The 16,413-nt window shown below is 34.1% G+C and overlaps 1 protein-coding gene across 9 annotated transcripts in view; it reads left to right on the forward strand.

The window, feature by feature from the left end:
• Positions 1-16,413, forward strand: part of LRRC49 (leucine rich repeat containing 49) — a 221,103-nt gene that overhangs the window by 174,644 nt on the left and 30,046 nt on the right. The window lies entirely within an intron of this gene.

Below are 16,413 nucleotides of genomic sequence, written 5' to 3' on the forward strand. Positions count from 1 at the left end.
AAGGATGAACAACACCATCTTTGTTGGATTTACCACTGAAGAAGAAATACACATTTTATGGGCTATTGATGGCTATGTAAAACAAATCTGGCTATTATGAAAGTTGAAAAGCACAAAGTGCTTTTCATGAAAAGAGAAAAAAGAGAAAAATGATGATTGCTTCCAACCATACCTCCTTATTTGTCCTCTCTCTTACTTTTCCCACACTCACCAAGCCATTTCTTCACCCGTAAGACTCTAATCCACCCAGTCCATTAGAGCATCCTTTCTGGCTGTACCTATCCAGGTTGGATTTTGGGGTTCACCAACTTTAATGCTACCTTCATTAATATCTGAGATCTCTTTGCTTCCTTGCATGATAGTCTGTAATGCTTGTCTTCACATTTAGTCTACCTTCACATTGTTCATGACTTTATTTTTTCCATAAATGGAAATATAACTCAATATTAAAGTGTACATAATCATATAGGTCAAGATAAAAAAATATAAGTATAACTTTACATTTAACAGTAATTCTATCAGTCACAAACCACCTCATATCTTGTTTTCATTTACAGACTGACTGCTTCTATAGGAACCATATCTTTGGAGACATATTTCTATCATGTCCTATGTGACTCATGGCCTTCAATAACTTAGAATAGTTTTTCTTGGTAGTTTGTTTTCAACTTTGTAACTTGATAAAAAGCTCCTTAAAGTTTCTCACTTCTATTGTCTTGGGATATAGAAGCTTAAGAAATAAATTCTTAGCCTTTATTTTTTGGAAATTTTCTTTTAAAGTCATTCTCTATACTCCCCTTTTTTTCACCTAATAAGAAAAAAAGAGATGTAAAATAGGTAAATCCTTATTCAGCCATAGACTCTTATGAGCAATGTGAATCTCAACAAGTCACTTAAACTCTGTTTGCTTCAATTTCTTCAGTTGTAGAATTAGGATAACAACAACACTTCCCTCCCAGAGTTGTTAGGATCACATAAGATATTTGTGAAGCATAGCAATGACTGGTACATAGTAGATGCTATATAAATTATAGCTATAATAGTAACTACCTTTGTTATTATTAATATTAATAGTATAATAATATTATTATTATTGTATGTGGATTGAGTTTTATCAGTATTTCTGAACTTCAATTTGCCTTGATAGTTAAGGATAGTGAACAAAAGGAAAATTGCTGACATATTTTTTGGAGATTGTGGCTGTGTTTCTGTGGATTAAAGAGTCCATAAATTTAGAATACTTTGGGAGTACAGTGAGGTGTTTGTGGGCATGGCTGGATAGCATGAACCTTGTGATAAAACTTCATGAACTTATGTGTGATGGTTTATATGTGCCTTTAGTTGACTGCTCTTTAAGTATAGTGACAGAAAAGTTGTGGTGTTTGTGTTTCTGAGGGTGAGGGGTGTGTGTGTGTGTGTATTTTGTTACTTCTTCCCTTGCAACTAGCGCAGCAATACCTAGGAGGCAAGAATTATCATCATCATCATCATCATCATCATCATCATCATCATCATCATCATCATCATTATTATCCTTATTATAACAACAAAAATTAGGCTGAGTCAGTGGGTGCTGGATTCTTAGGACTATCTTTGATACTCTCCCCAACTAAAAGCACATATATCAGTGCCAGTGGTGGTAGAATCCTTTCTATTCAGAGATTCAGAGATAGGTTCATGATATTGCCAATCAAATACTTTAATGCAAGTGATAGAGAAGTACCTGAAATTAATAACATGGTTAAAGTGTATTTTGAATGCTATCACTGACAACAATGGTATTTGGTTTCATTACTGTGAGTACTTCATCCATTGATGCAAATAGCAATCTTACTGTGACTTAACATATTGTCTTTGAGTGTAATTGTGGTCAGAGAATTCATTGCTCTGTGACCAATCTGATGATAAACTTCTCAATTTATATAAGGTGACCCTTAGCCCATCAGGGTACTCAATACATACTGAAGCCACATTAAATGTGTGTATACATATATATATATATATATATATATATATATATATATATATATATATAATAGAAAACAGTAGAAAGCAATACTATTGCAATGTTAGTAGTTAAAGTAAAAATAACATTGAATAAGAAATAATTTTAAATCTTTAATTATACTATTGATAAAAATTTTACTCGAAAGAGGATGAAGAAATAAGTGAAGATTTCTGTAGAGATTCTGAAGGTATTAAAGAACTTTAAAAGTTGATAAACTTGTCTTTCTCAAGGTAATTTCATTAAAAATATTTTCTAGGGAAGTTTAGAATACTGTTTAATTATTTTTTTTTGTTTACCATCTAGAGGAATCTGTAATAGTTCTAGAGAATGTGCAGCAGATCTTATATGAATGAAATTTTACTCATAAAATTCCATAATCCCTCAATTATCCAAAAAATTCACTTAGTTTTTACTGTTATGAATATTTTGAATGGAAACATCTGAGCATATTCCTCTTCTCCAAGTTTTTCTATCTCTAATTTTAGGTCTTAGGTCATCACCAGCTCATTTACATCATCTATTTCCAGTTTAAGATGTAATTTTTTTTCATGTCACTTAACATTTTCAGTGATATTCTTCAGATTTGTCAAATTCTTTAAAATCATTCATAGTTTGGGTTAAACTTATTCCACCATCCCCCATTCATATTTACCTATAATTCACATCATTCCAAAAGTCCCAATATTCGGGGCAGCTAGGTGGAGCAGTGGATAAAGCACCGGCCCTGGAGTCAGGAGTACCTGAGTTCAAATCTGGTCTCAGACACTTAATAATTACGTAGCTGTGTGGCCTTGGGCAAGCTACTTAACCCCATTTGCCTTGCAAAAAACATTTAAAAAGTCCCAATATTCTTTGATGAATTTGTTATAATTCCTCAAAAAGTATTTGCAACTTCTTTCTTTAATTATTTATATTCTCAGAATTTAGTATAGAACCAACACAGAATAAAAGCTTTATAAATGCTTGTTAACTAACTGATTACCCAAATAGAGTTTCCTATAGCCTAGCTTTCTAAAGAGAGTTTACTATGCTGCTGACTATTTGGGTAACCTTGGTTTTTTGCAGCACCTGTAGAACTCCGTCTATGAAATGAAGGGGATGGGGTGGGGTAGAGCAGGCGATCTATCATTGTTAAATGAATTAATGCTGGAAGTGCCATTAGAAATAATCTAGGCTATGTTATCAAAAGGAAACACTAGCATATGGAAAGGCTTTGGAATAGGACCATTGAGAGACTACAATCTAGGGACCAACAAAGGTGAGATACAAGGGATTATCACCAGAAAACTGGCCATCATATGAGGAATTTTATTTATCATAGTATGTCATGAAAACATCTTCTAAGGTTAGAGAGTTTATAGTTTGCATTAGTGAAAAAAATAGTCACATTGATAAAATCATGGCTTTATTTTTAAATGTTTTTTTTTTATTGATATCTGTTGTTTTTCTGCATCATCATAATTATTCCTAGTGTGTTTCCTCCTCTTTCCAGACACTGTGTCTGCTAAGGATAAAAAAAGAAGCAAAAGACATTCCCTGCCCTCAAAGAACTTACATCTGATGGGGGGAGACAATAAGCAAACAAATATGTACAAACACACTATCTACAGGGTAAATATAAAATAATTAAGAGAGAATTAGGAAATGATTCCTTTAGAAGATGGAGTTTTAATTGGTACTTGAAGGAATCTGGGAAGCAGAAGTAGAAATGAGTAGGGAATGGGAGATGTAGGTGTATAGGCCCAATAGTGGTACTGCTCAGTCAAAAGTAACTAGGTCAACTTTAGTTTAAATTCCCCAAAAATATTGAAATAAAAGATGGTTTTTTAAAAATTAGTTTTAAATCTAGATATAGCTTTATCTTTCATTGTAATATAAGTTCAATTTTTATAGTTGAAAACAGTAGGATCAACATTAAACACTTGATTGACTATATATTATTGTTATAACAAACAGAAAAGAAAAATCAGTTGCTACTTTTTTCCAGCTCCAGAAGTTTCAACATTTTTTATTTGCAAGGCAGTGGAGTTATAAGTGGCTTGCCCAAGGCCACACAGCTAGGTAATTATTAAGTGTCTGAGGTCAAATTTGAACTCAGGTACTCCTGACTCCAGGGCTGGTGCTCTATCCACTGTACCACCTCGCCACCCCCCAACATTAATCTTAATGTACATAAGTTTTCTTTAGGTTTATTTCTATTAAAACAGTCAATGGCTTACCATAAATAATTCAATATCATAAGTATTTTTCCTGATTTCTTTTTGAATTTTCATAAATACTAAAAGCTTTCTTTTGTATCATGTTATTAAATACAGGTACTTTATAAAAACTGAGATTAGTTTTCAATCCAAAATATTAACAGTTTCCCCACATGAAAAAGGTACTTTAAAAAATATCATGATTTGTTATGATTGGAAGAGATATGTTCATACATTCTAAGATGCTATTCTTTGGTGATTATTATAATCATAGTTATCAGAACCATGCAATACCAGTCTGTGATGGTGTGGATCTTTCTCTGAGTTAAATATCACCTCTATTTCACTTCAAAACCTGTGACTTTCCATTTTCTTGTGAATATATTGCCAAATTTAATAAGATGAAATTTAGTCATATATGTGTGTGTTTGTGTGTGTGTATACACACACACAGAAAACACACACATACACACATATGTGCACCTCAAAATTAAGGTAACCCTTGAGCTGTAACCAGTCAGCTTATATATTAATTTCCACCATGGTGAAAAGTCACCTTCTTGTGATTTCTCACCTAAGTGATGGCAGCAGTATGGCAAATAGAATGTGGGTTCAAAAATTCCACTACATTTTCAAGATATTACTAGACAATAATTCATGGGAAAAAGACTTGAGGTCTTTATTGGATGACAGGCTCAATGCTTATAAAAAGTATGACATATTAATCCAAAGTGTTCCTCTCTTATTAGCCTACATTTTTAGAAATGCAGTATATATAATAAGCTAGTTAATAATTCCACTGTAGCCTAGATCAGAGCATACCTGAAATATTGTGTTCAGTTCTGCTTGCCTTTTATTACATTGGAGCACATCCAGAAGAGAATGACCAGAATGGTAAAAGTTCTTGGAAACATTCTCTATAAAGTTAGATTGGAAGAACTGAAGACATTTAACTTGAAAAAGAAAAGACTTGATAGCCATCTTTAGGTTTTTGGAGGACTGTTATATAAAAGACAAATTAGATTCATTCTTCTTGATTTCAAAAGATAGCATAAGGGGCGGCTAGGTGGCATAGTGGATAAAACACCGGCCTTGGAGTCAACTCTGGTCTCAGACACTTAATAATTACCTAGCTGTGTGGCCTTGGGCAAGCCACTTAACCCCATTTGCCTTGCAAAAACCTAAAAAAAAAAAGAAAAAAGATAGCATAAGAAAATATGAATGGAACTTAGTAAATGATTCTTGCTCGGTATGAGATGGGGAGATTTCCAAATATAGAATGGGTTTCTATGAGGTAGTAGTAAGTAGTAATGGAGGACTTCATGTAAAATTAGATGGAGGCTGGATGTCAGGTTGCTATATATGTTATAGCAGAGATTACTGTTCAAATCTAGTTCAGATTAAGCTGTGTCCTCACATCGGTTTTTAGTCCTTAAACTTACATTATCCTAACAGTTTTTCAGATTCTCAGGGATACATGATTGATGAACTTGAAATCCTGTTCTAGGTATGGAGAGATGAATACATGTTTAGAACATAGCCTGCAGTGTCCTGGTACACCTAACCTTAAGTTCTTTCTCATATTATGAAACTAGGAGAATACCCATTGTTTATTCCTATAAACATATAGATAAGTTTTATGGGAATTCAGGAAGAGGGTGAGCCTAAAATGAGTGAGAAAAATATGAGAAGATTCCATAGCAAGGAATTAGGTATCTTTCTTATTCACAGAAGAAACTGCATGCTTTATTATTGAGTTGAACAAAGTATAGATGAGGATGGAGTGATCCATGCTACTATAGATCAGCTCCCCTTGTCTATGAATTTATCTAGTGCAGGTCAGCTGAACTGGAGGATCCTCATTACCTGTAAGTGATGCTGCTCCTCAGGTTTTACAGGATCTGATCTTTTGGCTCATCTAAGGATCAGCTTATTTTTTTCATCATACTGGTCCTTAGCCCTCAGACCTCAGTGATCTGGGGCCACTGCCCTTTCTGCCAACACCAGTTTGATCTCTAACTTCACAAATAACTATGAGTCCACACCATTACCATTCTACTTGCCATACTGTTACCATCACTTAAGTCAGAAATCCCATGAAAGTGATTATTTGCCATGGTGACAATTTATATATGAACTGGGTATTATGGCTCAAATCCCACCTTAATTAATTTTGTAGGAAGACACTGATGTGGAAGTCATATAATCAGATGTATAATCAGAGGACCTGGCTTTGAATCCCAGTTCTGTCACTTGACATCTGTGTGACTTTGGACAATTTAAAAGTTTAGAACACTTGGAAGTGATATGAGTTTGGGGAGAAAAATAGTGAATTCTGTTTTAGATATGTTGAGTTTAAGGAGAGTGCAGTATGAAATGTCTAATAAAGAGTTAGTGGTATGGGACTGAGTTCAAAAGAGACCAAGATTGACTAAATAGAATCCATGCTAGTTGATCATGCTATTAAGTGAGATAATATAGAGAAAATCATAATGGGGGGTTGGGGAGCTTATAGTTAGCCTTGTGGCCAACCAGTGGCATGAATAAGAGTGTTCATTAAGCACTTATGTGCAATGGGCAAAGCAAAGATGATGATGCAAAAGGATGGAAGAGTGGAGTGAGAGAAGGAAAACCAGGAAGTGTCATGAAGATTCAGAGAGAAGTGAGGAAAGGAAAGGAGGTAGTCAACAGAGTCAGAGGCTACAGAGAAATCAAGAAGGAGGAAGACTGAGAAACATCCACTGGGTCTGACCATTAAGAGATATTAAAAACTTTAGAGAGAGCAGCAATTAAAATGACTGGGGCTGAGAACAAAACTAGAGGCACCAAGTGTTGATAACTTTTTAAAGAATTTAGTTTAAGAGAGAAAAGGATAATGACTAGTAGAGGATTGTAAAATCTCAGGAGGACTTTTTAGGGATTGAGAAGAAGAAGATGGGCATGTTACGTAGTAGCTGAGGAAGTTGATAAAAGTTAAAAGTGGACTTTTGTGTCTAGATAGAAAAAAGGACAGTTGGGTGGTAAAGTGATTAAAGTCATGAAAGAGTCATATCTTCCTGAGTTCAAATCTGACCTTAAATTTTCCTAACTATAAGACCATGAGCAAGTCACTTCACCCTATTTGCCTCAGTTTCCTCATCTGTAAAATGAGCTGGAGAAGGAATTGGAGTAGTACTCTCCAGTACCTTTGCCAAGAAAACTCCAAATGAGGGTCGGGAAGAATCAGACACAACTGAAATGTTTAGACCACAACAATGACAAAGTCTGTCTCTAGTCAATATGCTTCTATTTGGTACTTCACCAAAAGTCTTCCTTGTTTTCAACTATTTCTTTTACTAAAACAAATGAATTAATTCATTCTTTAGTAAGAGGTACATGTATGAATAACACATTATTAAAGTGAATTATATCTTTGGAATGCATTTATTTATTGTGAGGACATTCATAAACTCAGCTCAATATTTTCTTTAAAAGTTATATTAGTAGTTTCTCCCTCCCACCCACCCTACCATTTCTACATTCATTATTATGTTAACATTTTCATCAGTTGTCTGTGTCTGAATTTTAAATAATTTTCAATGATTTATTATCATTTTTGTTTGTCTGCCTTTGCTGACTAGCAAATTCTTGATGATTATAAGACCTTAGGACCATTTGGAGACTGAATCACCTTGGGGACTAGAGATCATCTTGTCCAATTCTATCATTTTACAAATGAGGAAATTGAATCCCAGAAAAATAAAAGGACTAATTAAGGTCACATGGCTAAGAAGTAGCAGAGATAGAATCAAACTTGGATCTTCTAACTTTAAATAAAGTACATTTCCCAGAGGTATTAAAAAATTATGATCTGTGGTTTTTAAAAAGTCATTTTTCATTTGTTTAGTTTAAAAATCAACCTGGGTTGTTTTTGACTCTAAGGACCTTAAAAAAAACCAAAACAATATCATTTTAACAAAATTCGCCCTTCTTTTCAAATTACGGAAGATGAGTATTTTGGGGACAATAGATGTTAAAGTAGAAGGACCTCTTAGAAATAGGGCATTATATCCAGCCTTTGGATTATCTTCAGGCTTTTATCAGTAATGCTTTTAGGTATAGCTATTCCTTTCCAGAATTGTCCCTAAGGAATAACTAGGAAGTCTTAGGGGTAAAACGTTTTGCAAGTTGGCTATCTTCTAAATTCTGTACCTGGTCCTCTCAACCAGATTCTCCAGATTGACCTCAAATGTCCCTGGGCCTTTTGAGAGGTGAGAAATGGAGGAAATCTTAAAATTGGGAAAGAGGAGAATGACTGATTTAGAACCTTACATTATCATTATCCAGCATAAATAAATTCTACTTTTCCCACTTCCTGACATAATATGATTTAGAAAATTTTTGGTTCAATCTCTCTTAACCTTAGATTATTTTTGTAAAATAGGAAGATATAATATTCATGCTTCCTATCTCACAAGGCTGTTATGATCAAATAAAATAAGATTAGAGCATTATAGTTATAAAGCTGCCACATGGTCCAACTTCCTTATTTTACAGATGAGGAAACCAAGGTTCTGGAAGGTGAAATGACTTGCCCAAAATTATATAGTTAGCAAGCATGGAGTTTGCACTCAGGTCCTCTACTTCCAGAGCACAAAGAAGACAAGTGTTAACTCATTTTATTTTATCATCCAACTTTATAAAATACCAATAATTTGACTGCAAAAAATTATTTTTTATTATTGTCGCTTCTATACCATTGTGTAACTCTTGCTTCTACTATAAGCAAGAAACACTGGATGAAAATTATTCTGTCCTAAACTGAATTTACAAATGTCTATTCTTGATCTCTTGGTTATTTCCCCATATTCTGTTTTTCTTTCCCCTGTGCTGACAGGCAAGTTTTTGACATATAATGGGTACCTTAAATCTTGTTGATTAATTGTTGGAATACAGAGGCAATAGTATATGATTAAGGGATTTAACTCTAGTTGTCCTATTTCTTTTCATGGCATCACCATTCTCCCAATTACAAATTTACAAATTAAAAATTCTCCCAATCTACAAATTTAGAAATTTTCTTTATCTTTGCTTTCAGATCAAATATACAGCAATATTTCAGTTATCCTCTGCTGTGGATAATATAAACCAGATAAGTGAAATATGGTTTTTAAGCACTTGAGACATACTTAACAAATTTTATAGCAATCTTTCTAAGATTAATAATGTCTTTCCTTAGTAATACAATTTAACATAAATAATTTAGCATCTTGATAATTCATAGCCATTTTATGATCTTAAACTATAATATTTACCACAATATTGTGAAATTTTGTGAGATTGTTGAGTTGAGTGGCTATTTATCTATATACTGAATATATTCAGACTATTGTTAGAGTTTGGGTTCTTTCTTGTTTTCTCCAGTGACTTTTCCCCTAATATATTGTTAATGTTTTCTTCTGACTTCATGGTGCATTATTTTACTATCCTTGCTGTTTTTCATCATTTCTGCCATTACTTTTGTTCTCCATCTCTTTTTTCCTTTTTCTATATTATAAGTTCCATGAGAATAAGAACTAGATCTTGATCTTTGTAGCTTCCCCAATGAAGTTTCAAAAGTTTTAATGACTTTTATCCTTCTTTCTGTTTTTATATTTGCAGAAATTTTTAAAGCATTTCTTCTTCTTTTAGTTTTTCCATACTTTTTTGTTTTTACCCTTACAGATCTTGACATATCTAATCATTACCTCTTTCCCAATTTTAAGATTTCCTCCTCAATTAGAACACTCTCTCCTCTTACTTATTGGCACACCTATTGATCTGATCTAGTTTTCATTAGTTCTATGTCTTTAATTTGGGGTTAAATTAGGGTTATGGGTTATTAACTTTAGAATCTGGAATTCTATTCAAACAAGAGATCTGTGGGCTGCATTGCAGCTTATGGTCTAAATTATATTAAAATATATTTGGGAAACATTTTATAAAATAAATAAAATGCAATATTACAGTTTTGTTGTTTAATCATTCAGTATACCAACTCTTCCAGACCCCATGAATTCATAGCATTCTAATGCTGTCCAAAGGATTTTCTTGGCAAAGATACTGGAGTGGTTTGCCATTTCCTTCTCCATTGGATTAAGGTAAATAAATGTTAAGTGAGTTACCCAGGATCATACAATTTATAAAATGACTGACACCAGATTTGAACTAAGATTTTCCTTACTCCAGATCCAGCCCTCTATCCATTGAACTACCTAGATGCCTGTATATTAAAACAGTAATATATGATTTTCCAAGTCAGTATTGGCCTGCAGAGATCTTAATGGCCCTCATTTCTATTTGAGATTGTCATCTAGTTCTACCTATTCCTTATATAAATAATCTTCCCCTCCTTTTCCCTGCTTCTTGTTTTCCTGTGATGCTTACATCCAAAGATGACTTTTAATTCTTCTCCAGTCCTTAAACAAACAAAAAAAAAAAGAATGTATCAAATATCTACATTTGGGTCTTTTATTGACAAATCATCCACTATTCAGTGTGCACTAAAAGCCATAAGCCATGTCTGATTATTAGATACTTAGGCTGTCTTACCTTTGTATAGAACTTTAAGAGGAATGGATATACATTTATATTAGGTATAATGAAAAATTGGAGGCCACAAATATTTCTACAAATGGTTGACTAGGAGGCCAGAGCTCAATGAAAGTCAGTCAGTCCCAGTCAACAAGGATTTAATAAACACTTAATTTCATTCCAGGAATGATCTGATTTTTTAGAGAGAAATAAAAACAATGATAGCATATGACTGTTAATTCTTATATCTAGCAAATTTTACTTTCATTAATAAATGACAAAGAAACTACTTAGGAGTAAGGATTTTTAAATATTGGAATGTATTACTGAGAGGGATAATATGCAGTGAGACAGGTGGAAATTTTAAAAAGAGAAACATCACAATTATAATATTTTAAGTTTGAACTTTCCAGTGAAGATAGAAGTGATAAATTCCCATAGTTATAATTGTTTCATTCATTGTGAGGTCACAGAAGCTCTTCCTCTTTTCACATGTACATTTACAGTTCTTCGTGTTTTCAGACTACCAAAAAAGTACCTAATTCTTGCCTGTCTTTGCCTAAGGATGATACTTAGCATATGGATATAAGACCTCAATGTCTTGAAGTAAGCAGCCACAGAGAAATTATTGGCACAAAAAAAGAGACAACTCTACTCTAATGTGACAGATTGCAGGATTTTTTCCCTAGCCAGTTATGGGAAAGTACTTGGTGTAATGTTTTCTTTGCTTACATTGGATACAGGCTAGGAGATTGGTTTATTCTTGGTCATTTCCTGACTCTGAATACTGTGATTCCTTAGCCAAGACTACTATTATAAAATATAATACATAAAATGAGTTTCCACACCTATGAATGTTGTAATAGAAAATTGTAAAATAAGTTATTGTAGGAATCGGCACCACTTATTCATTGGGAAAAGAATCTTCAGAAATCTTCAAAACCTTCTGTGTTGGTTTATTCTAGAAAACCTAAAATAATTCTATACATTTCTCATAAATATCACTTTTAATTTTAGAAAGTTCTAGATATTAAGAGTAAAATGTCCTTGTTGTTCAGCCCCTTCAACTCATTTATTTTAATGTGTTCATTTTATCTTACTGTCTTATGTTCAACTGTCCTTTTATTTGAATAGAAAGAATATACATTTGACATCTTTTTATTCTGTCATAAAAGTAGAATTGAGTAGTACATTTTAGGCTAAAAAACTCAAGGAATATTTAGTGTGGGAATATCCTCAGAAATGTGAGAAAACATAGCTGGAAAGTCTTCCTTAATAAGGGGGGAAAGAACACTTACTTATCTTGATTTTTCAATAACAACTCACCCACTATTTTAGTATGCTCTAAAAACCACAAGCCAGCCATACCTCAGTGACCCAGAATGAGAATTACTTGGAAGGAAGACATCCCATGAGAGGCAGTATGGAGCAAAGTAAAGAGCCCTTGATTCAGTGGACTTGGGTTCAAATTCTGTCACTAACATTCACTACTTGTGTGACTTTGACAAGTGACTCCACCTAAAGAGCATGTGTGGACAACACACATGGATGGAAGACATGGCCAGGACACAGGTCAGAAAAGGAGCTTATGTTGTCCAAGGATTCATGTGGATAAGCCTATCTCTAGGGAAAGGAAGGAATAAGCATTTCTCTAATGTCAACTCTGTGTTGAAAAAGTGTGTGCATTCAAGGTACAAACATACATGGACAATGCCTAGCATAGATGCTGCAGAACCACTGATTTGTCTCACTTATACTTCTCTACAGGAAGTGCTTCCTGTTTTTTTTTCTATGTCTCTCTTTTAGCTTATTTTCAGAGATTATCCTTCAGCTTTTTATTCCCCCCATTCAGTAAGTAGCTCTTAGATTTTATTAGCTCCTAAAGCCTTCAATTCTGGGAGCTGCTTCTGAATACAGTTCAACCATGTAGCTAATTATCTTTTCAATTTATTTCTTCTTAAGAAGAAAGTTTCCATACCACTCGTTTTCCTAACCCCAGTTCAGAAAAGTGTCTTTAATTTTGGCCATGATTATTATTGTGATGATGATGATGATGATGATGATGATGATGATGATGATGATGATGATGATGATATTTGTCCTTCATTCTTGAAGAAGACCATGTCATCAGGGAGGTGATACTAGGATGAGCATATGAATTGGATTTGAAGGTGGGGGGGCAGGCGGTGCTAAGTCACTGGCCTGACTTTCTCCTTTGGAACCATCTGGGTCCAGTGGCCAGATAGGAATCAGATGACTGGAGATGGCCCTGGATGTGAGGCAGTCAGGATTAAGTGACTTCCCCAAGATCCCCCAGCTAGTGAGAGTCAAATGTCTGAGACCGGATTTCAACTCCTGTCCTCCTGATTTAAGGGCCAGTGTGCTCTATTCACTGTGCATGCAAATATCTGTAATCTGCAAAAAAATGCAAAACATCTGTAAATCTGAGGCATTGTAGCTGTTTTCTGTACCCAAGATCTTCTGGGTCTTGTCATGCAAATCAACAGGGTCGGGGCTAGATTAGAACAAAAAAGTCTGGTGGAACCACTGCTTGCCAATAAACTTTCCAAGCTTTAAAGTGCCCTACTCTGATCCCCTATTTTTCCTTTCCACAGTTCTTTCTGTTTATCCTTAATGGCTTGACCTTTTGACCCTTCATCACCTTGGTTATCTTTCTCTGAACATTTTCTAGACTATAAATGTTCTCCCTAAGAAATACAAATGAGAATTGAAACTGGATAGAATGTACTAGATGTGGTCTGACCAGGGCAGTGTATGGCAAAACTATTATCTCCCTATATTGTTCTTCTCATAGTGTAGCCTGAGAGCACAAGAAGTCTTTTGGTTGTAATATCACAATTTTAATACATACAGGAGTGAGTCAGATTGAGGGAAGTTAGTAGTATTCTTTATAGCAGTAGGGAAGTTAGGAAAAGGACAAGGTTTGGAGAAAAAGATAATGACTTAAAAATGATGAAAACTCTCAAAAAAAAGCTAAATGAAAAATTTGAATATATTGAGCTGTGATCGTTGTTCAGTCATTCAGTCTTGTCTGACTCTTCATGACCCCAAGGACCATAGTGTCTATGGGGTTTTCTAGACAAGGGTACTGGAGTGTTTTTCTATTTTTTTCTCCAGTGTATTAAGACAAAGTTTAAATGACTTGCCCAGGATCACATAGCTAGTAGGTATCTAAAGTCAGATTTGAACTCAGGTCTTTTGACTCCATGCCCAGTGCTTTACCCCCTGAGCCACCTAGCTGCCTCAAGAGAGAGGACAGGGCTGGGCATATAGATCTGAGAATTATCTGCATAGGGACAATATTGAATCCATGACAATTGATGTGATCATCTGATGGGCTAGTATAGTAGGAAAAGAAGAGAGGGCCCAGGACAGCCTTAGAATATCCATGCTTAGTGAATATCACCTGGTTGACAGTATAGAGAACAATTTTTCAGATAGTAGTAGGATTGAAAGAGACAATATTTATAAAGCACTTTATAAATCTTAGTTAGCTAATAGTAATAATAGTAAGAGTCCATAAACATTCAGTAAACATCACCTAGGACTAGATATTGTGCTGTGTAGATACAAATAAAAAAAAGAAAGACAGTCTCTGCCTTCAGGAATCTTATAATCTAATGGAGGAAAAACAATATAAAAGAGGAAACCAAAAATTAGGAGCAACAGGATGCAGACAGAGGTAGATAAGGTACTTGTGGGGCTATGATGAAGTTCAAAAGCATTGAAGCTGGTAGGAAATAAGGAGAACATTATGTTGTGTTGACCCTGTTCTTAAATGGAACCCCTAGGGTCCCATGACTCTGCCCTCTAGCCAGAGGTATTGATAAAATATAAATACAAAAGGATGATTCAATAGGACTGTAGGACAGTCTAACGGAATAGTAGTGGTACAAAAACCTAGAGAAGAGAGAATTTCAAGAAGAGGGTGATTAATAATTTCAAAGACTGCAGAGAGATCAAGAAGGATGATGTTTTAAAAAGTATAATTTAATTTTGTAAGAGATCATTGGTGAAGGCAGTTTTTAGTTAAATGATGAGATGAGAAGCTAGAGAGGTGAGAACTAAAGGAAGTGGAGGCTTCTGTTGTACACAACCTTCTCAGAGAGTTTAGACATAAAAGTCAGAAGAGTTAGGGAACAATAACTAATGGAATGGATACATCAAGTGAGACCTTTCTAAGGATGGAGAAAGACATGGGCATGCTTATATATAGTAGGACAGCAGCCAGTAGACAGGGAAAGATTGAAGATTTGTGATAGAGCAAGGGTACCAATTCTATTATTCAACATTGTAGCTGCCCTTCCTAACTTTGGATCATCATCAGGGATAAACATGTCTTCTGTGCTTCTTACCAAATCATTGATAAAAATGACCAGAACAGGGGCAACAACAGAGTGCTTTTGCCTTCTACTAAAGGCCATCTTTCAAGGTGACATCATCCCTTTAATAGAGGCAGTATAGGACAATGAAAAAGAGCACTGGATTTATAATCAGAGTTCCTGGGTTTGTTACTAACTTTGCTCCTTACTATCTATGACCTTGCTTAATTGAGATTCACTTCTCTCATCTACAAAATGGAGATAATAAAGCATACCTTACAAGGTTATTATAAGGATCATACTAGATAATATATGTAAATTTACAAATTTTAAAATGCTGGCTGTATAGATGGCTAACTATTCTTATTCGTTTCATCACCAATTAGGCTCATACTTCATCTTCTTCACAGAAGTAGCAGGGAGAACTTTTGCTGAATCTGAATAAACTTTTATCTATGGTGTACTCATGGTTTCCTAGCATAAATTACCATATATTCTTGATGAAACCTTGCTCATTTTTACCATTCACTACCATCCCCCTAATAATATGTTCTGGAATGTTATTTAAGAATCAAAGTCAATTATACCAGTCTACAATTTACATAATTCACATTTTCCCCTTTTTGGAAAATTAGGTCAACTTTTACTTTTCTCCAGCCCTATAGCAATTTTCCTCATTTTTACAATCTTTAAAGGATCATTGAAAGTGGTTAGTTGAAAGATAAGTTCACTTTTAATTTTCCTTTACCTTGGATTTCAACTTCCTATTAGTCATTCTTGTTCTTTCTGACTGCAAGAGCATTTCCTTTGTAAAAGAAAACAGGTAAAATGATTAAAATATGTTTACCTTCTTTTCATCATGTTATTGTGCCTGCAAGCAATGGTCCTAACTCTTCTTGAACTTCTTTCACCAATTTTAGCTTAAAACAAACACAATCAGAAAGGAAACCCTTTTTGTTGTGTTTAACATTCTTCACCATTCTCAACTTATTTTGAGTGTAAACATACCTGTTAGTATTCTTACATTGTCTAAAAATTTTATAGCCATTTTCTGTATCTTCTCTTTGTTTTCTATATGCATTTTGTAAAAAATCCAAAGTATTCAGTTCTACAACCATATTTCATTAGCTAGGTCCTTTGCTTCCTCATTAGAATTATTTTTTCTTTTCATATTTTTATTATTGAAAGACTTTTTTTGTGGGTTGAGTTTTTAAGCCATAGGATTGCATTTATTTTATCTTTGAACCTTAAAAATATATTCTATTTTTCCTTCATCATGAGTGTAAGATAGTCACTTTGCTTGTAAGATTTT

This window comes from Macrotis lagotis, chromosome 4 (genome assembly GCF_037893015.1).
Source record: "Macrotis lagotis isolate mMagLag1 chromosome 4, bilby.v1.9.chrom.fasta, whole genome shotgun sequence".
NCBI lineage: Eukaryota > Metazoa > Chordata > Mammalia > Peramelemorphia > Peramelidae > Macrotis > Macrotis lagotis.